This window comes from Zootoca vivipara, chromosome 9, assembly GCF_963506605.1.
Source record: "Zootoca vivipara chromosome 9, rZooViv1.1, whole genome shotgun sequence".
Taxonomy (NCBI): Eukaryota; Metazoa; Chordata; class Lepidosauria; order Squamata; family Lacertidae; genus Zootoca; species Zootoca vivipara.
Window position 1 is genome coordinate 29,497,176 of NC_083284.1, and position 24,320 is coordinate 29,521,495.

A 24,320-nucleotide genomic window follows, 5' to 3' on the forward strand; every position below is an offset into this window, starting at 1 on the left:
TTCTTCATAGACTGTGAAGTCCTGACTGTGCGAAAGAATTTGGTAATCCCTGTAGAAGAACACAAATACCATGAATGCACAGCTGTGCTGAAGCCCCACCTTGCAGTTCTTCAGAGCTTCAAACTTCCAAATGCAATTGCATCGCCAAAGTGCTGCATGCATGCAATGGAAAAACATCAACACTTTTTGAAGAAATTCAAATCTAATACATCTCTGCTTAAATGTTTTCTCCTCTGCTTTGATATTCTTGCAGAGAAAGGAGCTACAGCTGCACTCTTTTCACAATATCAAAACCTTTCCCCCTCTTAGCTTTTCCCTGCCGAACAGCTGATGTGTGCTAGTAGCAAGAGACCAGAAAAATCCAGAGCTAAGCATGTACCATATATAGGGTTACGGGTTCTCCACCTCTCCTAAAGTGCTTAAAAAAAAACTTTCAAGGATTTTAGAACCTGTATCTCATTTCCCCTCACAATGCCACTGTTGTTCCCATTTTGCAGGTGGAACACTGAGGCCAAAACTGTAATGTGTAATGCTCTGCTGTGGATTTATGAGTGGCTCATACTGGGACAAAGGAAGTTGTCTTTTATCAGGTTAGACACTTAACCCTGTATTGACTCTGACTGGCAGTGGTTTTCCAGGCAGAAATCTTTCACACTGCCTGCAACCGGATCCCTTTAACTGGGTATGTCAGGGAATGAATCCGAGACCTTCTGCACAGAGCATATGCTCAGCCAATAACATATGATCCCTCTAGCAAGTAACTAGTCCAATGAGGGAAGGTTGGAGAGGACATGAAGTGTAATTAATAAGAGAAGAAAGCTGTTGTTTGAATTAAGGGGTAGATTGTTAGCACTTATCTCACCTCTCTCATGGTGCCAGTCCAGCCCGAGGACCCATATGACGGAGTCTTTGATGGTTTTGCTTCAGAAAAGCCCATAAACACAGGTTGGTAGAACCTGAGCAAGACTGGACTAGTTAGGCAAGGAAAATTACCTCATATGGCTTGAGAGTGCTGCCTCCAGCTTAAATAGGAATTGTCTCGCACAACAAGAAGATTGCTGCTGAATTCCTCCACCTATCCAAATAGCAAAGGGGAGGGGGTTACTAAAACATTAACAATGGAAGTTTATTTACGGTTATTTACAAGGTTTCCCACAGAACCATTGTTTTGCTGTTGTTGTAACTTCTTGGCCCATCTCGCCAACTGCCTCCTTTTCAGCCAACTGCCACCCAGGCATTGATTATGAGATGGGATCTTGGCATTTAAACCTGCCAATAAGGGTCATGTTTCCGTTTTCTGAACTTTGGGAGCCTTCACTACTCAGGTTTGCTTGTTCAGCATAGTTAGCTCATATGTTTTAAAAATATTATTAAATGCTTATATAGCAGAACCTTGGTTTTCGAACGTAATCCATTCCAGAAGACCGTTCGACTTCTGAAATGTCCAAAAACTGAAAGCGGAAGCCTTAATACAATAGGGAAACTCAAAACGGAAGCCCCGTAGCACATTCAGTTTCCGAAAACCAGAGCAGTTACTTCCAGGCTTTCGGCATTCAGGAGCCAAAACATACGACAACAGAGACGTTCAGGAACTGAGGTTCCACTGTATTATGAATTGTATGCCCCAACACAGGTGTATTGCATCGACTCAGTTAGACCTTAGCGACTTAGTGACAGCACCTGATGTGAAACTTTTTTGCTACTGAGCAGATAAGCCATATTGTTCTAAGGTGTGGGAAAACCTCAAAGTCAATGTTTTTCAAATTCTAATAACTATGCACATTAAAGAAAGGCAGTAGACTGATGACTACCTGCATCACCATTGATGACATGATCTCATTTGTTATTCAAAAACAATTTCCTGTATAATTATATGGACACAGTCCATGTTTTACAAGTATGGGTATCTATGTTCATCTAGTGTATTATTAAGTGAGCTTAGTTTTGCCTCATGAGCTGTGTGAGAGCATAGCCAATGAGAAAGTGTTTCCTGCAAAGTCTTCCCACTTCGTTGCGAAGGGGTAGGGAGCGTCCCTTGCACAAATCCTTGCTTAGGAGACATTCTCTTTGAATTGTGACTTTGGTCAAGAGTTGTATGAAACTTAGAACTGCTGTTGACAACTGAACACTTTATTATAGGGGAAAAGATCCTCTTAGGAATGCAAAGTCAATGATTTCTTGAGTGAAGAATTTCTTATCACATCAACACACCAGCATTTGATGCTTAATCCTTTAATATGATTTTTCTACACCTATTTCAACGTCTTTAAGCTGACATTTTTTAAAGGATGAAACAGCTTGCTGGTCAAAACATAGGAGGTATGTTTAAAGGTGGAAGGCGTCACCACAATCTTTTCATATTATAATTGCCAAACTTTTGTTGGACCTTTTACGTAATTCTTGTTCTTGATGCACTTTAAAACTTAGTAGATCCCTTACAACAGATAAAATATTTGGGTTCGTTCCCGAAGCCAATTGAACCTATTTATCGGCTTGTATTACAGCAGTATTGACTTTGCCCTGTTTCACAAGAAAACCTTCCTGTCAGAAACAATTTCAAGTTTTTGCTGTAATATGGATCCGTAACACCCATAAACTCTGTGAGATAAAAGGCAGGAGAGGACCTTGGTCTTCCACAGTAGTGTTCTGCAACTTTGAATCCTCTCAATGGTTAAGGGTGATCAGAGTTATAGTCCAACAACCTCTGGGAACCCAAGGTTGAAAAACACTGCTCTATAGCTTCTTTTGCCAATCTGGTGCCCTTTGGCATGCTGGCTTGAACTGATGAGAATTCAAGTCCAAAAGAACTGGAGAGCACCAGGTTAGTGAAGACTGCTATAGAGTAATGCAAATGTCTTGTGTGGCATGGCTACTAATGCAAACACTGGGTCAATAGAAGAGGCAAAGCAGCACCAATTGCAATACCGTAGTAGCACCGATATTGGAAGGTGGAAATGGTGGTGGTAAGTCTGGCCTCCAGAACGATGCCAAATGTTGCAACAACTTCTTGCAGAAGGACTTAAGTCCAGTCATAAGTAGTTCAAAGAGGGAGAACAGAACCACACAACTGAGCTATTTAGCCACCTGTTTATGTGGGTAATGCTAGCACCGAATCATGTTCATTCTAGGGTATGAGAAATGCACTTCTAATCTTTGCAATTCAGCAGCTTTAGATGCAGCTGCAGTAGGTAGGAAGTAATCCTACGGGCTCGGGGATGTGGGAATGAAAGGGTTATCTTTCATCTAGGTGCGAAAGCACACCCTACATTAGCCGGGAGGCACAAAGATAATAATAGCATGGGAGGATGGCAGCCTGCACTCTGGAACGGTTTATGAGGAGGAAGTCCGCAATTACATATTTCTGGGCAAACATTAACCAAGACTGGAGCACAGTTTTGTAGGAAAACAACTGACTGGAACGACCAGTAATATAGTTGTTGAGCAGACTGAAAACATTCATGTGGCATGAAAAGCAATACGAACGGAAAGCTGGGAAAGGTTGCAGAAGGTTGATATGAACTTCACAGCCTGTTACGTGATAAAAGAGAATATGATGAAGATGTTTTATCGCTGGTATCTCACCCCGGAAAGAATGGCTATGATTTATAAAAAGCAATCAAATATATGCTTGGAGATACAAGAGGGAAGTGTGAACTTTTTTATCATATATGGTGGGGATGCAAAATTATAAAATGATTCTGGAATGAGGTATATGATGAGCTGAAATTTTTTTAAGACTTCATTTACCAAAAAAACAGAGGCTTTCTTGTTAGGATTCATAGCCAATGACACCCTCAGAGATAAGAGAAGTGTATTCCTTTATGAGACTGCAGCGGCCAGAATATTGATTGGAAAGAACTGGAAGACGGAGTAAATCCCATCAGTGTCAGAATGGCAAAATAAATTTGTAGAAATGGCAAAATTGATGGCAATTATTAGAGGCCATACGAATCAGAAAATAATCAAAGAATGGGATGGAGTGAAGGAATACATGAAAAAAATATTGTTCCTGAATTGAAATAATAATAGATAATGCGTAAAATGCACAGGGGTAAGTAAGAAAAGAATAATAGAATTAACTGGACAATTACTAAATCGAAATAACACAACAAGATGGAAGAAGTAAAACTTTGACATCACACATGGGTGAGGGGGAGTGTGGGGTTTGTGGGAATTTATAATATTATTTAGAATATAAATTTTCTAACTTCATATATAGTAAAGAGAAGTTTAGAGTAATGATCCACATTTTTATTTCAATAGAGGCAATTTATGTAATAGACCTATGTTAGAAAATGAACTCATTGTTTGTATTTTTGAATTTAAAGTTTGTATTATGGTTTTTTCTTCTTTTTTCTGGTTTAGAAATAAATAAATAAATAATAAAAAAGAAAACCAAAAGAAAAGAAAAGTTGAGAATGCTTTGAGAGAGAAAACAAAAGTTCTGATAACATTTACCAGACTTGTAGATTTTTCTGCTGAAATATACTTCTCTCTTCTTCTCGTAGTTATTGCAGGTAACTCAGGATAATTTAATGAACTGATTGAATCAAATAAAGCAATACATCAGGTGGTTGCCATAAATGCAGACTTGCCTTAAAGAACTGCCTTCAAACAATGAGTTCACTTCGTCAAAAAGAAAATAAAACCACCACAACCATCTCCTACATGCTGGATTTACCCTAAGATAGTTGGGTGGTTCCTTGTATGCCTGCAGCCAAGTTGGTGGGGAATGTATTGCTTTCCTTTCCTTTGGACCACATCAGCAAGGCTGAGAGAGGGATTTTGTCACCTGGGCATCCCAGGGCCTCCATACACACTGCCCAGGCTTGCGCCTTGGGAAGGTCACTTTGGTGTTGCTAACATAGCAGTTTGACTTCAATCCCCGAGGTACACTCCATTGTCTGTTGAGACATACGGATGCCAACAACAGCTCTAGCAAGCTCTGTGTACCAAACTCTGAATTTAAGTACGTTGCTGGACTAAAATGCTAAAAAAGGCCAATCAAACAACCATATATATAATGCAATCGAATTGTGGAGTATCAGTGGTGTGGGAAAGTAAAATGTTCAGTTTACAGTGGTGCCTCGCTTAACGAATGCCCTGCTTAACGAAATTTCCACTTAACGAAAGGATTTTTTGAGCGGAGGTTGCCTCGCTAGATGAATTTGTTTTATGAAAAATTCGTCTAGCGAATCGCGGTTTCCCATAGGAATGCATTGAAATTCAATTAATGCGTTCCTATGGGCAAAAAAAAAAAAATCCAAAAAAAAAATTCAATGCATTCCTATGGGATTCGCTAGACTAATTTTTCATTATAAGAAAAGACCCGTGGAACGAATTAAATTCGTCTAGCGAGACACCACTGTATATGATAACTCCAAAATTGAGTCTCTCGACTTTAAGCCAGATGATATGCATTGCCTTCTATGCCTTCCAATGACAAAGATGCAGGTAATATCTTCTCAGCAATGAGCTCCTAAATTAGTACAAAAAGAATGAAATGGTTGGGCAGCTCCTCTATGACAAAAGCCATCAATTTTAACATAAACCAGTGTCAGCTATAATCTTGCCTTTCTATACTATGTATGTGCACTTACTGCTGGAAGGAATAATTATTTACGGCTGCTGTGACTAAAGCATGAACAGCCACCTGCCAGATTTAGTAAGGCTCACACAAGGCTATGACATCAGAATGGGCAAAATGGGCTGGCCATAGAAACCGAAAAGGTCACCTGTTAAGGAACACGGACCTGGAGCTTATTAAGTTGGGAACAGCTCCCTTCAGCCTTGACCATTGGCCATGCTGGCTAAGGCTTCAGGGATCCTTGACAGTTCTGACTACTCATGTAATTCATTTAATCAGGTGGGTCTTTTGAATGGAATTAGTGATTCTCAAGAATGGATATGAAATAAAAGTCCATCAAGTTTGTTACCGCTTGAGTTCCCGAAGCAGAAAACCCAATAAACCTCTCAGTCCTGTAAATAGTCAGGACAAATTCCTGGGTTCAGAAAACTAGTTTCTGGAAAACACAGGATTCTTTTATTTAAGTGTTTGGCTTTTGTACCTGTTTCCAGTCGGTAAGTCTTGGAGTTGTAGTAAAAAGTAAAAAAGAAGTAGAAGGTTGACCTGTAAGCTTGACGTCTCAGGAATGTAGAAGCAGTTGTAAAACATGGATTGTCAGTGGGGGATGGAGAAGAGAAATGTTGTGGGCTTCGCAACTGAAGCAATACACATGGCTGTCTAAATGGGGGCCGTCCTAGGCTCATTAAGTCTAGGGTCTAAAATTACGCCGCTGCACCACTAAATAGAAAAAAGTCATATTGATGAGTGGTTGTGGTTGTGCCATCTGATTTCTTCTACAAATTCATCAGCATCTCTACCCAACCATCTTTTGCTCTATCTGAATAAGGGGGGGGGGAGATGTGATTGTGTCTAATTGTTAACAAATGTGGACTGTTCCCTGAGCGTTCCATCTGAGTTTAATTCTGACAGAAGGCTACACAGAGGTATAATTACCTCAAGACAGATCGACCATTTAAGCACATATGACACAGCATAGCTTCAATTAGAGTAAATTGGCAACGTTTGTATTGCTGGTCGTCTGGAGGGGCTGTCAGATGCATATGCATATTATTTCCCAAGAGACTTGCAATTGTGATAAAATCAGATAGGCCACTCATATTTGTATGGAGATAGTGAGGCTGTGATATTTATGAATTTTAGACTGCTTAATATTCTACTTGTTTGAGAGACAGTATACTGTAGTGCAGGCATCCCCAAACTGCGGCCCTCCAGATGTTTTGGCCTACAACTCCCATGATCCCTAGCTAAGAGGACCAGTGGTCAGGGATGATGGGAATTGTAGTCCAAAACATCTGGAGGACCGAAGTTTGGGGATGCCTGGTGTAGTGGTTAGAGTGCTGGACTAGGACCTAGGAGACAGGGGTACAAATTCCCACTCAGCTATGAAGCTCATAGCTATGAAGTGACTATGGGCCAGTCACTGTCTCTTTGCCTAATTTACCTCACAGGGTTGCTGTGAGGATAAAATGGGGAGGAATTGAGAGGGAAAACCATGTATGCCACCTTAAGTTCCCTGGAGGAAAGGCAGGATATAAATAAATAAGTTTGTTATCACTTTATTATATTTTATGTATGTAACCACTCTGGGATCATTTTTTAGTGATAAAGGTTGGGATAAAAATGAAACCAACAAATAGATAAAAATAACTGGGTGCTACTAAAGAACCATTGGCTGAGGATCTTTGGGTTTAGGCTTCCATTTCCTTCTTCTCAGCCCCATGTCCTGTGTCAGGAGTAGGGGAACTTCAGGACCGGGGGCCAAATGAGGTTGCCTGTATGGTAGTATACACAGTATCTTGCAACCAAAGTCTGAAAAAAATGACAGTGCAATCTGAAGTAAGGATAAGTGGGTGGGTATAGGATTCTAGCTGTAACCATCTGAGCATGGTGGAATTTATGTCTGCATAAACTTGCTTAAAGTTGCTGTGCATTCTTCTTCTTTTGCACTGATTTTAGTTCCCTTCAGTTTTTGCATCTAGAAAATGGAACTTTGCATGTCAAGTACTGAAGGGAACTAAAAGACTGCATTGTAGGTCTTATGCATTGACTTTTAAATTTATGAAGGCTTATTTTGTACAGTATCTTGACAGTGTGAATTATATGTGTGTGTGCACACACACACGCCACATATTCACAAAAGCAACAATTTCCTTTTATAGGTCAGGGAACGAGGCTATACTGCGTGATTAGCAGAGTACATGTTTCTTGTCAAAGGCTTTGCAGTTCAGTTAATGAAGCCTGCAGTGTAGTCAGCAAAACAGTTTGCTGGACTAGCAGTATTTTGTAAAACTCAACTACCCAATGGTATTGAGCTGAGTTATTGCAATTAGTAGCAGGATCTATTAAGTCCGCCTCAAAATCTCTTAATTATATGGCTGACTCATCAAAATACTGCTCGTCTCACATCTTTTTATTTTAAAATACAGAATGAGCGGAGGCTGATTTCAATATCTAGTGACTTCTATGCTGGTTTATGTCCATTGATTTCAGTTAAGTATACTTTGGAACAGTACGTTCCCATGGGGCTCTAAAGATGTGTGGTGAGCAGAAATCTAAGGGGCTGATAAAAATACAAAGTGAGACTATGAAGGAGTAGTGGTCAGTTTTTAGAAGCAGAACTACTGGGCCTGACCGAATGTCATGTTGGATATATGTAGAATATATTGCAGTGGGCTGTGATGGAGGAAGATGTTGGGTCAACTAACTCTTGCCTGCCCAGCTATCCTTAATAGTTTTATTCTGTTTTTGTATTTTAGCAAGTTGTTAAGTGAGTTTCAATATAGTAATAAATCATAGGCAGCTGGTGTGGTCCAGTGGATTCAAATCAGAAACCCCCCATAAAACCTACTTTTTCATTCATCCTTTGGCACAAACCCTAGTTCTCATGCCATACTGTAACTCAGCATGTAACAAAGCCTAAGTGTGGACAACTGTAACTAATTCAATTCTTGTTTAGCCCTGCTCCCCCTCCCTCTGTTGTTTTGACCGGGTTTTTCTATTGTAAGCTCCTCAGGGCAGGGAACTGTCCTTGTGAATGATGATGGCACCTTCATGCTCCTCATCATATCATTTGGCTTAAACTTCTTTACTCATCCATGAACCAAATGGGTTGCATCTGCCAGTTTTATGGTATTTAATATCCATTCTAACATTGATACCATGGGCAGCAAAAAGAAAAAAGAGGTGCCAGTACTGCAACAGAAAAGCCCTGTGTTTTACTTTTACTCAGAGAAGCCCCTTTGAGATTCATGGGCATAACTAACTTAGGTCCATGAATTTCAATAGTTATACCCTGAGTAAAATTTAGTTGACTACAACCCATTGTATTTTTTCCTGCAAAAAAGAAAGAAGACGAACATTAAAACAGCACATGCCACAAAGGTTAATGTTGCCTATCTGGCAAGTTGGTACAGCATGGGACTCTTAAACTCAGGGTCATGAGATTGAGCCCCACATTGGGAAAAGATCCCTGTGTTGCAGGGGGCTGGACTCAATGACCCTCAGGATCCCTTCCACCTTTGCAATTCTACTATTTCAGCAATTGAGTGGATAGTTCAGTACAGAGGTGTCAATCCTGTGTCACTGAACTCCAACTGCCGTCAGCCCTAGCTAGCATGGCCAATGGTCAGGAGTGATGGGAGTTGTTGTCCTACAACATCTGGAGGGCCATAGGTTAGCCACTCCTGATTTGGTACATTGCTTGTGACAGCCACACCTTGAGCCCAGCCCCAAACCTACCGCTAAATCCAGCCATGTGGAGATCAGTTGCACTTGAGGCACACAGAATCTGTTTCAGCCTTCCTATCAAAGACCTCTGTAGTTCTTTGATATGAGTAATGTCTAATTTCATAATGCCACTGTAAGGATGAATGAGAGTGTAAAATACTGTACAGTACTTGCAAATTGTTTCCCTCATGAGAAAGCGAGGACCCTAAATTGCAGCAAAAGTGGATGTTACTCAAAAGATGTTGGTAAGCCAACATCTTTGAATGGTCAAAGGATTTCCTCCTCTCAACATGGGAACTCTTGGCTTCCCAAACTGCCCTCACAACAGGTAGACCTTGCACAGGAATGACTTCATCGCCAACTGAAATGCAGTCACAGCAACTTTTTGCTCTTAATGGACATATAAAGAAAATACTGCATCCACTTCAAGCTGTGCACATGCTGTAAGAAGGCAACGTAATTATTTGTGCTGGAATTGTACCCTAGTTATTTACTTTGCACTGCTAATGTGTTTCCTATCCTTTACAAATTTGTTCTGGGAGTTGAAATGATCAGCAGTCTATGGGCAAGATTGTGCTGCCTCTTAAACCACTGTTAATTGATTAGCTTTCAGTGAAGCTATTCTGGATAGATACCAGACAACTGGCTAAAACGTTTGGCCCTGCACCAATGCTGTGCATGAAAAAGCTATGAGCAGGTAAAAGACAAACTGCAGTGTGCTCAGAACCAATGCAATATGCAACAGGCCTGACTTTTTGTTTGAAATGACACTTCTGCTCATATCCCCGTGAAGTCATTTGCAATGGATTAGATTTCATTCTTTCACTTGCAAGGAGGAAGCATATACTATATTTATGACATTGGCTCAGACATACAGGATTCAGAGCAAGCGATCTATTGCTACATGTCAAATGCAGAGGCCTCAGGAAGAGTTTTGAAGCTTGGAAGGTTTTTTCTTTCAAAGGAAGAGAGAGTTCTCAAATCCTTTGTTTTATAAATTTTCCCCAACTCTGCGTTAGTAGGGTTTAGTATGTGCCACAACTTGATAGTGAGCATCTAATCCCAAAACAAACTATGACGAACTTCTAAGAGATTTTACCTTTCCTTTTAATTAAAGTGCAATTTTACAATACTGTTTCAGAGTTGCAGCTCTTTCGATGGTGGGTGAGGGGGAAGGACATATCAGGAGGCATCTTCCAGAATGGAGGCAATGTTTGGTTTTGCAATTTCCTGACCTAGAAAGAGAAATGTTTTAAAAGAATGAAATGAAATTAACAGTTCCTTGGAAAATACTATTTCCCCAGCTGAGCAGCTGTGCTCTTCAAATTATATTTTATTAATGTTTATAGTATAACAACAACAAAACCAACCAACCATGAATTAATTCACTGGTACAGGTTAAAGTTACAACATAAGGCAGTTACAACAGAATAAAGGGTCCCTTAAAGCAGCGTTTTTCAACCGCTGTTCCGCGGCACACTAGTGTGCCGCGAGACGCTGGCTGGTGTGCCACGACGTGCGGCGACGAGAAGGGCGATTTGCATTGTCACGTGCCTGGTGGCCACCAATAAATGGCATTGACCCGCTGGAAAGGAAGCTGGCCGGGTCACGACGCAGGGCGAGCGCAGCTCTCAACAGCCACTACCACGGGAGGGTGGTTTTAGACAAACTTAAAGAAGCTGGCTGGATGAGCTCAACCTGAAACTTGCTGAGCAAAGGATTGTGCTGGCAGAGAAATCAGCGGCTTGTGAAGCCTTATTACAGGAGATTGCAACCAACACAGCAATTGGCAAGTGTTTCTTACAGTCATAATTATATAGTCAATATAGGGCGGCACAGAGTTAACTTTTTTAACTTTTTTAATGGTGGTGTGCCTCGTGATTTTTTTCATGGAACAAGTGTGCCTTGGTCCAAAAAAGGTTGAGAAACACTGCCTTAAAGAAAGATTGAAGGTACCAAGACTTTGAAATATAAAGAAGGGGTTCAGGGTCACAAATGTTTCCAGGAAAATCATACCTAGGAAAGTTCCTTTCAAGCTGTTTATTCAAATAAATGATAAAAAGTCTACCAAACAGGGTGAACGTCTTCCAGCTCTGCATCTCCTCAAAGAACTTTGAGATATGGAGTGAGTTTTTCGGAAGGGCTCTGTGAAGAACTTTCTAAAACCTATCGCCAGGGGTGATATTCAAAGTATCCTTCCCTCCTTGATCAGCCACCAATCAGGCAGCAAGAACGTTAAAAGAGGTTTCAGAAAAATAGATTGATTATTCCCTTTAAACCAGTTAAAAGGCATGGGGCAGAACTGGGTTGAATCACAGTTCTGACAATGGTGCCAATTTCTGAGATGTTCAGAAATTTGAATGTTCATCCAAAAAGACTGGACCACGGGCCATGACCAGAAGTGACTTTTATGCCTGATAAAAGATCACATAAAACACAGCAAGCATCAAGTAAGGAAATGTTGGGGAAATGGAATCAAGTGCTATCTGAATGCACCCAGAGATTCACTCAACATACATTAATAGTGGAAACACATAAAACGATTAAAAGATATCCTTCTAAGAATCCTCTTCATAAAAAACTTAAAAATGAGAATATCAAAGGAAAGGAAGCAATGGTGCCAATGGGAGCTGTTTTCAGGATGCAAATAGTAGCTATGGGGGCACTTTGATGTGGATTAGGACTGTGGCGGTGGGGAAACATCACCGTATTTTTCGCTCCATAGGATGCACCTGACCATAGGACGCACCTAGTTTTTTAGAGGAGGAAAGCAAGGAAAAAAATATTTTGCTTTCTTGAATTGTCCTAGGCATAGCAGCCATCTCCTAGAGGCCTAGGTGCCTTTGCCGCCCCCCCCCCATTAAATATTTGAGGAAGCTTCTTTTGCAAAGGGGGAAAGCTCCATATATTTTTTTTAGGATCAGCTTTTGTGCAGCTTTTTTTGCAAATGGGAAAAGCCCCATTTTTGGGGGGTGGGGTCAGCTCACAATTGTGCATCTTTTTTGCAAAGGGGAAAAGCTACATTTTTTAGGATCAGCTCAAAGTTGAGTTTCCTTGCAAAGGGGAAAATCCTGTTTTTATGGGGTTCAACTCACAGTTCTGCAGCTTCTCTAGGAAAGGAAAGGGACCCATTTCTACAGTTTCCAGACAGATAATCTAATCAGACAGTCACGTGTCTCCCTCTGCAGACAACAATTGAGGCCTAGGCAAGGGGCCGGGCAGGGCGGGAAGGGAGCTAGCTCCGTTATCTCCCTCCCCATCTCTTGCAATCAGCTGCTGAGCGGGTTCCTTTCAACACTCTCTTTAGTTCTTGTTAGCCTTTAGCTCTTTCTAAAAAAAAAAAAAAGCACGATCTGCCTTTTGCCCCTGGGCAAGTCGGCTCCAGGGCCCACGCGTTTGCTCTATAAGATGCACAGACATTTCCTCTTATTTTTTAGGAGGAAAAAATTGTGTCTTATGGAGCGAAAAATACGGTAAGTTCCTCCTGTCACAGTTCCAAACCAGGTTGTTGTTTTTTTAATAAAAAAAACCAAGCAATTATGAATTGAACATTTGGCATCATGTCCGCTTGGCCCCTTCATAAAACTGTTATGTGGAGGCTCTCTGAATAAAGTTGTCTGTCCTCCCAAATGTTTTGGGGGAGGATCTTGAAGCTGATGACTTCCCTAGTGATTGGACATTTCTTCTTACTAGAATGCTAAGAACATAAGAAAGCCTGCTGAATCAGGCCAGCAGCCCTTCTAATCCAGCATCCTGTTCTCACAGTAGCTAAACAGATCCTTGTGGGAAACTTGCAGGCAGAACCTGAGCACAAGACAATTCTCTCCTCCTGAAGCTTCTAGGAACTGGTGTTCAGAAGCATCATTGCATCCAACTGTGAAGGCAGAGCATAGTCACCACCACCCATAGTTGCATTAGAGCCATATGCATTATTCCAATGCAAGAAGAGAACATATGTATCTCAATGGGTAAAATGCACCTTTCCCTAAGATAAAACTGGATATCTGGGAAGTGGACGTCACATGTGATTCTCTTCTTGTTCCATCTTTTGAACATCTAAAGTATTCCAGAGACTTCCAGGACTCTTTCATTTTCTGTGGTTCAGTTGTTGATCCTTTCCATATCAACAGTTCTCATTGCTAGTTCTTAAATTGACAACAGTACTACATTGCACCCCGGTTCCATTAGTCCATAATGTCATCCAGTTAATGTGTTAAAAACTTCCAGGTCTTCATATATATTGAAGATATGGTACCTCAGCTTTGTATCACCAGCAAATGTCATAAAAACAATATATTTTGTTTGCAAAGGCCATTCATATAAAGCATGGAACCATAAGAAATGCCAATACTTAATTTTCTCCAATATGAAAGTTTCCATGTCAGCACTGATAACCTGTAGTGATGCAATGGATATGGTAAAGAAAGCAGATTGTTTTCCAGGTGAAATAATTTGACATTCATGACAATGAGAATGTGCCTCTTAATCTCAGGGTTGTGAGTTTGAGCCCCACGTTGGGGCAAATGATTCCTGCATTGCAAGGCATTGGACTAGATGACCCTCGTGGTCCTTTCCAACTCTACAATTCTATGATTCAAAAGCATCATGTCTATTTCTCTTGTGCCCAGAAAAAGAAGGAAATAATCTGGGGAGCTGTCTGATCCTGACAGATTGCAATTTTAGATAGCTAGATGTTGTTGTTTTAAAAGCTGTATATCTAATTTTCTTATTCTTGATCATAAGAAGCAGCCAATATTGGAGAATAATGAGCCAAAGAGTATTAATGACTCTACAAAAAAAAGAGAGAATGTCAATATATGGCCAACCCTGCTTCTAAAATCAATGAGAGTTTATTCTGTTGTCCTTTGGCTCTTCCCTGCTTCAAGTTCTGTGATTCTTGTAAATCTTTGGTTTCCCTAAAGTGTATTGAGGAGGCTCTGGCTGTTTCCCTCTGTGGCGGATGAGGATGATCAGCCTGGTAATGTTTGTGTGCCCCTGTCTAAGCTTTGGAGTTGTTTACTACCTCCTCCCCCACTTTAGAAAGGCCTTGAAAACAGCTGTCTCCTGGGCAATGAAATGCAGAGCATGACAGACTCAGAAAGACAAAGGAGCCTTTTACAGTTAAAAGTGACAAAAGAAGTAAAAATGTTTTGTGGGAAAGCGGGATTGGAAGGAGATTTTGCATGCAGACAGGCACTGAAACTCACATCAGTTTCAAAAACACATTTGCTAAATGTCCCCCTCCCCCCCCTGCACAAAGCTAAAGAGCAAAACTGCACAGCACACATTGAAGCTTTGCAATGTCACTGGAACCTGAGTGGAATTGCTAACTGGTTTTTTCTCTCTTTCTCTGCATTCACACTGTATCACAAGTCTGAAGCCAGACCTTGTTTTCCTGAGGACAAAAAAAGAGATCCTTTTGTTGCTGTTTTTCCCTTAGTGTCATCTCTTGCAGTTGCCATGGTAGCCAGCAAGTATCCTTTCAGCACAAGTTATTGGGTCTCCGGAAGGAAGTGCTGCAGTGCCGGTCCGGGTCTGCTGTTTTTATAGAACCTGTTGCATAATGCATTCTATTAAAGTTTCCTCTTGCTGTTTTACTGTGCGAAGGGGAAATCAAATTTGATGGCTCCTAAAAAGTTTGATAGAGGATGCCAGGTGATTATTATACATTATATATACAGTTCTTTGTGTCAATTGCACACAGCAACAATATTTCCGTGGGGTGTTCAAGACGGACAAATATACATTAGAGCCATTGGCAATATTTACCTGTGTGCCTATCAGAAGAGGAAATTGAATTCTAAGCGGGGCAAGTTCAAACACTGTAAAAATGCACAGTGCTATATCCATCTGGAGAACCAGACCAGCTTGCAACCCTAGCAATTTCAAAGAGAAGGTACATGTGTTCACAATGGTTTTCTGTTTCCCCCGGTCCAGGGAATTTTCTAACAGCACTCCATGGGAATATAAAGCACTTCTTACAGCTCAAGGACAAAAATAAATAAATGATCCTATAGCCATGGCTTTCCCCAGCCCCAATGCAATCTCCATCTCTTTTGGGTCTTTTTCTAGGCAGTTGTACATCTTCCTGCACAGGGCCAGCCATGCACCAGAGAAAGACAGAAGAAAGGATGAGGAGCTGCTTTCAAGGTATGCTTATTTATTTGATTTATATCCCACCTTCCCTCCAAGGAGCTCAAGATCCCATACATGGCTTTCAAATAAGCATATCAGTCTTTTATCTTCCTGAATTATGGTGAATAAATGGCATTTTCTTCTGCATAGTCAGGCAAGGAAGAATCGTCAGCTTGATTGATTAGTGTCATTCCTTACCGTAACACACACACACACACACACACACACACACACACACACACACACCCCTGGGAATAATCTAGCTAGTTTATAGAGGAAATTAGACTTTGCAGAAGGCAAGTAAGGGAGCTGGATAGCTCCTTTGCATTGTTTCCACTCAAGCTTCCAAATAAAAAGAATGCAACTGTTCACACAAAGATACAGGTTAAAGAACAGTTTCTACCCATGGGCCGTGAGGCTGCTGAATGGAAGACAGCAACATTGCAGATGACGTTCAAGGTTGGTGGTCGTACGACAGCACACAGAGTGTAACAAGGACTGAGAGATTGGGGGAAGGGGTATCTTGTTTAATCTCACTGTAAACAAGTGGTACAGTGACAATAAAGTATTTCTATTTCTGTTGGTGTATGGTACAGTGGTTATGTGCCCAAGCATCTAGCCAGGTCACAATTCCTTTCCCATGAATTCCACATCATCACCAGTTTACGCAAAGCAGATTGACTGGGAGCGCCACAAATGAGTTGAATACTGCAGTGTGCATGAGCCAGTGGTGTTGAGTAGGTGGATGTATAATGGAATAACCTCTTCTGTGTATTCGAAACAAAATCCCCCCCTTCCAGTAGCACCTTAGAGACCAACTAAGTTTGTCATTGGTATGAGCATTTGTGTGCATGCACACTTCTTCAGATACACACGGAAGCTCATACCTATGACAAACTTAGTTGGTCTCTAAGTTGCTACTGGAAGGAGGGGAAATTCTTTTTATTTTATTTCGACTATGCCAGACCAACACGGCTACCTACCTGTAACTCTTCTGTGTATGCTTAATATAGCCACTCAATCTCCATTCTCAACATTTGGCAGTGCCATAGCATGGGAGGTGGGCTACAGGGGTGGTTGCTGAGGCACAAAATTATTAGGGGTGCAAAATTTCAGCACCCAGTAGTGCCTCAATACAGCTGTGCATTTCCGTCACTGAGCTCTGGAAGCGACCTCTCCAGACAATGGAACAACTTTTCTTATCTCTGCAGCTGTGATTTCCTGGGTGACACGGGTGCTGTTAGGCATTGAGTACTCATGCATACTCCATCCATTTTCCTCCCTCCCTCCCACCCACTCCTTTTGTGTGGCCCCAGGCACTGGCAACCCACACTATGCCACTGAGCCTCTTGGGCTTGCCGATCAGAAGGTCAGCAATTCAAATCCCCGTGATGGGGTGAGCTCCCGTTGTTCGGTCCCAGCTCCTGCCAACCTAGCAGTTCGAAAGCATGCCAGTGCAAGTAGATAAATAGGTACCACTGCAGTAGGAAGGTAAACGGCGTTTCCATGCGCTCTGGTTTCCATCACGGTGTACCGTTGCGCCAGAAGTGGTTTAGTCATGCTGGCCACGTGACCCAGAGAGCTGTCTGTGGACAAACTTCGGCTCCCTCTGCCTGAAAGCAAGATATACGCCACAACCCCATAGTTGCCTTTGACTGGACTTAACCGTCCAGGGGTCCTTTACCTTTGACCTTACCTAAAAGCCAAATGAAGCTACTACTAAGTGATAGTGTCAGAATGTAATGTGTCAGGATGCAATCAGAATATGGCTATTAGTGAGACTATAATCCACCTCATGATAGTGCTTGGTGGTAGTGTTGGGGTTGCCTGATATTTTGTGCGTGCTTTATTATTATTATTATTATTATTATTATTATTATTATTTATTATTATGTGTAGTTATTTTGCCTGTTGTTTGGTGTGGGGTGGGCTTGTGAGCATTGCCAGTTTTTCTTCTGTGAAATGGGTGTTTTGTGGTGCTCATTACCGTTTCTTAGATTTCCCAATGCGCTTCCAGAGTCAAAAAGTTTGGGGACCCCTGCTCTAACTTATCCAGGGTGGAACTGCAGAAAGAGGGGATAAAATTGTGTTCATTAAATAGACCTTTTATTGTGGCAGGGATTCCATGCAAATTTGTTGTAGTTGGTCATCAGCCATGTACAATGAACAGTGCAAGTGGTTTCTTGTAGGAACCTGGGAGAATCTACGTATATAGTAACAGAAGCTGTGCAACTGCATGGAGTTGTATGCAGAAGTAATTGAGATCATAGTTAATAGTTAATATTGATGTAGTGCTTTACATATTTTTGCAGGAGAGCAATGTGAGCAAAATACAAAAGGAATGCAAGTTAAATCCAAATACGAACCGATCACCTTCTCATTTGAAAGCACTGATACCCTAAAATCCCATTTGCTTCTAAGGAGCAAAGGAAAGGGAAGCATGAAACTTCCAAACAGAGAGAGCTAGAATTATCCTTGACTTTGTCCTGTCAAATGTTAAGTCAAACAGGAATCAGGGAGGGTTTCTTTTCTTATTTTTGGCAAGCATTTGCCTTGCTTCCTATGGTGTGGAAATGGGCAATAAATAGCAGGGTATCTTATGGCATCATTCCAGGCCTCCCGGCTACCGGTGTTGGCAAGGAAATGGCTCTCCTTTTCTTCCTCCTTGTTTTTAGAGTGTTGCGTTTTCCTGAGGTGGAGGGAAGGTCTGTCATTATCAGGGAGAGAGTCAAACCACAGCGGCTGGCTTCTGCTGAACTCCTATTGCCCTGCCAAACGGGAGGAAGCCATAACCATATTATTCACACCACTCGTGGTTTTTCTCTGAAAGTGAGACTTCCTTTAAATTACAGCACATGCACTCACATGCGCACATGCGCACATAATGCAAAATTGTGGTCTTCCTCATAAAAGCAGATTTTTTTTAAAAAAAAGGCCAATGCTTTCAAAACATCTTCAAATCTTCGACAAGACTAGAAATGCCGTTTTGCAATTCAGTTTGGAAGAGTAACAGTATTGCTCTGGAAATGCATACTAAAAGCAGACGTCCCCAAGGACAAGAGGCAAAAAAACCTTTCCTTTGTTTGTCATCCCATAAAAATGACCCTCCTGCAGCCGTATTCTGGGCTTTGTTCAACAACAGGCTTCCTCTTGCTTCCACAGAGCTGAAAATCTCTGTAAAAATTAGCTTGCTTTCCTTCTCAATATTTGGTGCAAACCCTTTGGAGTTGCATCAAACCCACACTTCTTTGGCATAGACTTCTCCCCCTTCCATTCCCCAGTATATCTTGGATCTCAAAAACTAGAATTATGTTCATATGTCAGGTGTGGGTATCTGGTATTTTTGAGGGTGGAACAAAAAGCCATAGATTGTATATGTGGCTGAGGCCTTGATGTGAACATTTAGCAGAAACTGGTATGTGATATGATTTGAGCTCTGTGAAAACTCTACAAGTCTTGCAGTAGTTTTCTGTTTCCCTATTTTTATTTCCTCAGGCAAATGAATGGTCCAGAGCTCATTTTTGTATTATGTTAAAATCCTAATGCAATACACCCAGGGATTCTGCAAGCTGCAGGAATCAAATGCAAGCAGGAGCTGTCTTTGCCATTCATGGTATTGTAGTGGAGGTCTCTGCCATTGTACACCCTTGTGCAAATTAATTGAAACAAACAATGTAGCTTATTGTACAAAACTCACATATACATGAACAAAACACACAGACATACATTAGTAACAGATATGACCTCTGCTATTTTTAAGCAGCATTTGAACATTGAAAAACTGAAGGCTGCCACTAAATGAAAGGGGTTGTCCTGATACATTGGGATACAGAGGACTTTATTTCCCCACATCCAACAGCACCTTAGCTGAAGGCCAGGACACTTACCTTTCACTATCAATAGAGGGTGGTGTCTGGTCCTCCAAACAGATCTTGTTCTGGCTTGCCAACTCCTGACAGTTGTTACAGACAAGATATATACCTGAGAGACAAGTTGGAGGTATGTGAGTGAAACCAAGGGGAACTGGTACTCTCAGGTGAGTCAGCATTGCTTGCTACTTTGTCATTGGACAACTTATGGACAGTCCAGCTGCTCACCATATGAATGGATAAAAACACTGAGGGTGCCAAGAGGCTTATTGCGGCCATATTGTCACTATGCATATATAGTAGCATTATTTTAATTGTTTCAGTTAATTATTGTGGAATTGGAAAACAGATTACGTAGCTGCTCCAGACCCTTACTATCCTAAACCACAATATCTGTTTTCAGTTCAGACATGATAAGGTATCAACAATGCACTATTAATGTTCCCATTAAAACGTACTTACTGGGGCTTTATTCTTCCTCTCAAATCCTTCCTCTCCCTTGTTAAGCACATATTTCTAAAACTGAAGGTAGATTGAGATCTGTTTGTGCAAAATTCTGCACAATAAAAAGAATGAAAAGCATCATCATAAACTTTTGATGTACTAGCCAAAGACTATAACCTCATCAAAGAACATCAACATCTACATGACTATATGTATATCTTGATGGGTTTTAATATGTTTTACTGTTAATTTTATTTTTTTTAAGTTTAAAATTGTTGTTAAGTGTTTCTTATTGACAATTTTTGTGTTTATTGTACACTGCTTATAAGTTTTACTGCCATCAAATGGTACATGGATTTTGGTAAATGAAGCAAACAAATATACAAAGCAAGTTTAAAATGAGTTATTCACACAGCTCCTGAAAATGAACAGCCCAGAAGAATGATGACTAAGTGGTGGCAACCCTAATGTCATATGATATTCAGGATAAAAGGGAACAGAGTGGAGACATACACCAGATCATAAAAGAATGCAGTTTTGCTTTGACATGGTGACAAAGAGAGACACGAACTGCCCCCTATCTTTAAATTTAAATATGGTAAGGAAGTGAGCCCCATTAAACAAGATTAGCCAAACATCAAGGCTTCCTTTTTCCCTCCAACTCTATTGCCCTGATCCCACAAGAGAGATTGATGAATGAAAGTAGCTTTCTGTGCACTTTGTCTACACAGATGTACATATCTCTATCTTCATTGCAATACTCATCTACTGAATTGACTGGATGAATGTTTTGATGTCAATGTTAACCACATCTGGCACTATCCACAAGGCTGATGAGGTTGAAGCTATTTCTTCATTTGACTCCTGCCTGTAGTCTAGTCTCTCATTTGAGGTCAGTGGTTGCAGCTATGTAATGCAAAAGCACCCTTTGACTTGGGACTTAATGGTCTTCTGGGATACCCCCGTCTTTAGATTTTACCTTGATGTGTTAAGTCTGCTTTGCTGCATCGAGGGCCTTCCTGCTCATTGTATTGGACATCTACCCCAAAGTCCTGGCCTGATGGCACCACCATTTGTGTCACTAACTTGCAGACTTGCTTCTAGATGGACAGGAGCCATTGCTTCTAGACAGTATATGTCTTTGTTTTTCTGTTAAACCAAATATTTGTTTGCTACAGACCTTTGCAATGTTGCCTCTGCTACAATTATACTGTCTCTTCACCAACCTGGTGGAAAGCTTCTGCAACTTTAGTTCTGAATTTAATAGGCCTACATATTGTTCAGAAAGTCACTGACAGACCCCCCAAGTGTCCCTATTTCCCAGGGATGTCCCTGATTTAGAGAAGCCGTCCCGGTTTCTGATTTGATTCCAGAATGTCCCACTTTTCCTTATGACACCCCTGTTTTCATTAGAGAAATGTTGGAGGATATGGAGTTATCCGACTTCCGAGCCACCTGAAGGCAATCCTGTATAGGGAAGGTTTTCTTAAATGTTTAATTATGTTTTTATATACTGTATGTTGGAAGCTGCCCAGAGTAGCTGGGGCAACCCAGTAAGATGGGTGGGATATTATGTAAAATTGTCGTTATGGAATGGGATGTCCCTATTTTCATCAGAGAAATGTTGGAAGGTATGCACTAATGAGTGCCAATTTGCACCCTTCAATTCTTTCTACCTAAAGCAAAGTACACTCTCTGCTTTTAAGGCTGAGGGTATAAAAGTGCCTTCCGCTTGCTAAGATGGTTTATTTTAATTAGTGTATTTCATTAAACTAATACTTTTTGTTCTTCAGATCCCTCTAATTTCATGAACACGTCTTCTCTCATAACAGAGTTTGCTGCTGTAAGATTATATCAGTGAATTAAAACTGCTATCTCTTGGCACTTACCAACAATGAGCCCCATTATATTCTAGGTATACATTTCACATAAAGTGCCCTGTTCTTTAGACTGTGTTAAGGACGAGGTTTAATAGTCTCAGGTACTTAATTATCATCCTAATCCCTTGTATAATAGCCTTTCTGAGTGTGTAAATTGCTTGTTATAACAAAGTATGCACTGTACATACTGAAATATTTCCATAAAGGCCTATTTATGACAGTAGGTTGCTTGATTTATAATCAGATTGTCTCAAATGCCTTGAAAGGTGGAAAATCCTTATTTAATTTTTGAGAGGCTCATAATGGACTAAGGTATGGCATTTCCTGAGCTGTAAAGCACATTTAATGCAAGTCCACTGGGTGTACATAATCAGTCCTATTATACAAGAGACCTTCGCTGAATGTATGTTATCTAGATCATGAGTGCTGAAGCAGATGCACTCTTGCTAAATGATGTTTCTCAACAGACATGGCTGTGTGTAAATATTAGGTAGCCTTGGATACCATTATATCTGATCTTTCTGAGATCTATGACAATCTGCTGGTAGTAACTACCTGGCCCTTTTTCAAGAGGACATAGGGAAGAAAATACAATGTAAGCATGATCACACAGAAATCCAGGGCCATCTTTAAATGCAAATTATGGCCCTCAGACACCTGGACCTGCTCACTATGTGGTATCAGTGAAATGGTGCAATAGTGCTTGTGAAAATTTATGTCAGCACCCATGAAAAGTTTGCCCTCCCACCAAGTGCTATTTTTATAGAAAAAGGGGTGCCAGAACTCACCATGAATGCCTCCCTTGTTTTCTTAAAATGGAAATGGTGCTCATCTGAGAGGTGTTGGAACTGAGTTCCACTGAAAAAAAATCCCTGCCTTTGAAAGTAGGAAGGGAATGTCTCCTTCCCATGTGTGTAATAATAATAATAATAATAATAATAATAATATCATCATCATCATCAACTTAGGTTCATAATATGCAGTTAATATGACAACCCTGGCCCATTAGGAAGTCTGGTGGGGCCTAATCCTGAATTAAGCCTAAAATGTTTTTCAGATTTTAAGTTTATTTAAACAGTGCAAGCATACTTATGTACAGGTGTTTTTCATGATGGATTGGCTATGGCTTTGGGTTGATCTATTTCTGCTTGAGGGAATACACGAGCTGGTGGAACCAGATGGCAACCAAATGTGATAGCTGGCTGGTGCAATCATATTGTTGCCATCTGTCCGGAAGGACCTAGTTTCAACATACTTTAGCCCCTGTAGCAGGATCACGTCAATGGAAAATCTTGAGCTACAGTCAAGAACTACTTGAACCCCCACCCCCACAACAAAATTGGCACGGGGTCGTCCTGCTTAATTCCTGTTTTGCAGAATCCCTGTGTTACAAGGCACAAACGACCTCATGTCCCCTCCTCCCACTTCCTGCAATTGAAGTGACAGCAGCGGAAGGTGGAGACATGTCTTATGTATCATGGTACATGGCGAAGGATTTGCACTGTGATTGTTTGAAGCCCTGCCATCTGCCTTTAATTTTGCAAGGCCTGCCAATCTCATTAGATTTCATGCTCTGAATGTTTGCACTTGCACAAAAGCTGTCCAAACAAAGCTAAATCTTTGTCACCAGTATCTATTCGTGGCATTGACTGAGAACATATGAAACAGATCGGTGCTAGGCTTGAGTGAAGTACAAGAATCAACCACAGCAAAATAATAACAATCACATTTTGGCTAAACTAGGGATAATGATGCATGTGAGAGTGTTAGACAAAAACCAGAGTTTGCATATCTTTGCATATGAACATGTATTTGTTTGGGTTAGTGCTTAAGAGTATGAGACAAGGACTAGGTTCACAAAACACCTCCTTAGCTATAGAACTCATTGAGTGCCCACTGGCCAGTTACTATTTAGTAGGCTAACCCATCTCACATTGTTATTGCAGGGATGAAATGGTGTTTACATGAGAGAGAGAACCACGTACACCACCTTGAATTATTTGGGAAAAGAGAAGAGTGCCACAAATAAATACTTTAATTTTGTGTATGGCTTTTCTCTTAGTAATTTTAGAGGGGCCTCATTCAGGAATTTCATAGGAGTCTTTCAGAAAAGTTGTTACAAGGGTGTGAGGGTTCTGTGAGGGGAATAAGAGTCTTAGCACCCTTAACAAACTGCTCCCAGGATCTTTTGGGGGAATCCATGCCTATTTAAAGTGGTATCATAGTGCTTTAAATGTGTGTGGTGTGAAAGTAGTCTATGTTTAGAATGTAAAATACCTAATGTGAAACAAAACTTCCAGGATGCACTTGGCTGTTCTGTGCACCCCCAATGCTGTTGTTTCCCTACCCGTCCATATATTTCTAACACATTTTTATTTCTGCTTCAGTAATATGGTTTCACTCCTAGCTCTTCGGGAGCAGCCTTAGGTTTCTTCACCTTCTCACCATGCTGTTGTTTGCATTCCCTTCAACTTGCAGTGACTCACTTTGAACCGTCTTCTAGTTCACTCAGAAAGATAATTGCCTATTTCCACTTTAGTGCCCCAGACCTCCTCCCCCTTTCTCTTGATTTAAAATGACCTGTCAGTTACTGTTTATCTGATGTTCCAAACATCCTGGCCCACTTTCTTTCCTCTGTGCTTCATTCTATTTTCTTTCTGGTTTCTGCAAGATGTTTCA

At 40.9% G+C, this 24,320-nt stretch overlaps 1 long non-coding RNA gene across 1 annotated transcript; it reads right to left on the reverse strand.

Annotated features, from left to right (window-relative positions):
* Nucleotides 1-865: 865 nt before the first annotated feature.
* LOC118083596 (uncharacterized) lies at nt 866-19,573 on the reverse strand. The gene is made up of 3 exons (XR_004692404.2): nt 19,336-19,573; nt 10,413-10,548; nt 866-1,075 (listed from the first exon to the last, which is right to left on the reverse strand). It is a non-coding gene; the product is annotated as an uncharacterized LOC118083596 (long non-coding RNA).
* Nucleotides 19,574-24,320: the final 4,747 nt, after the last annotated feature.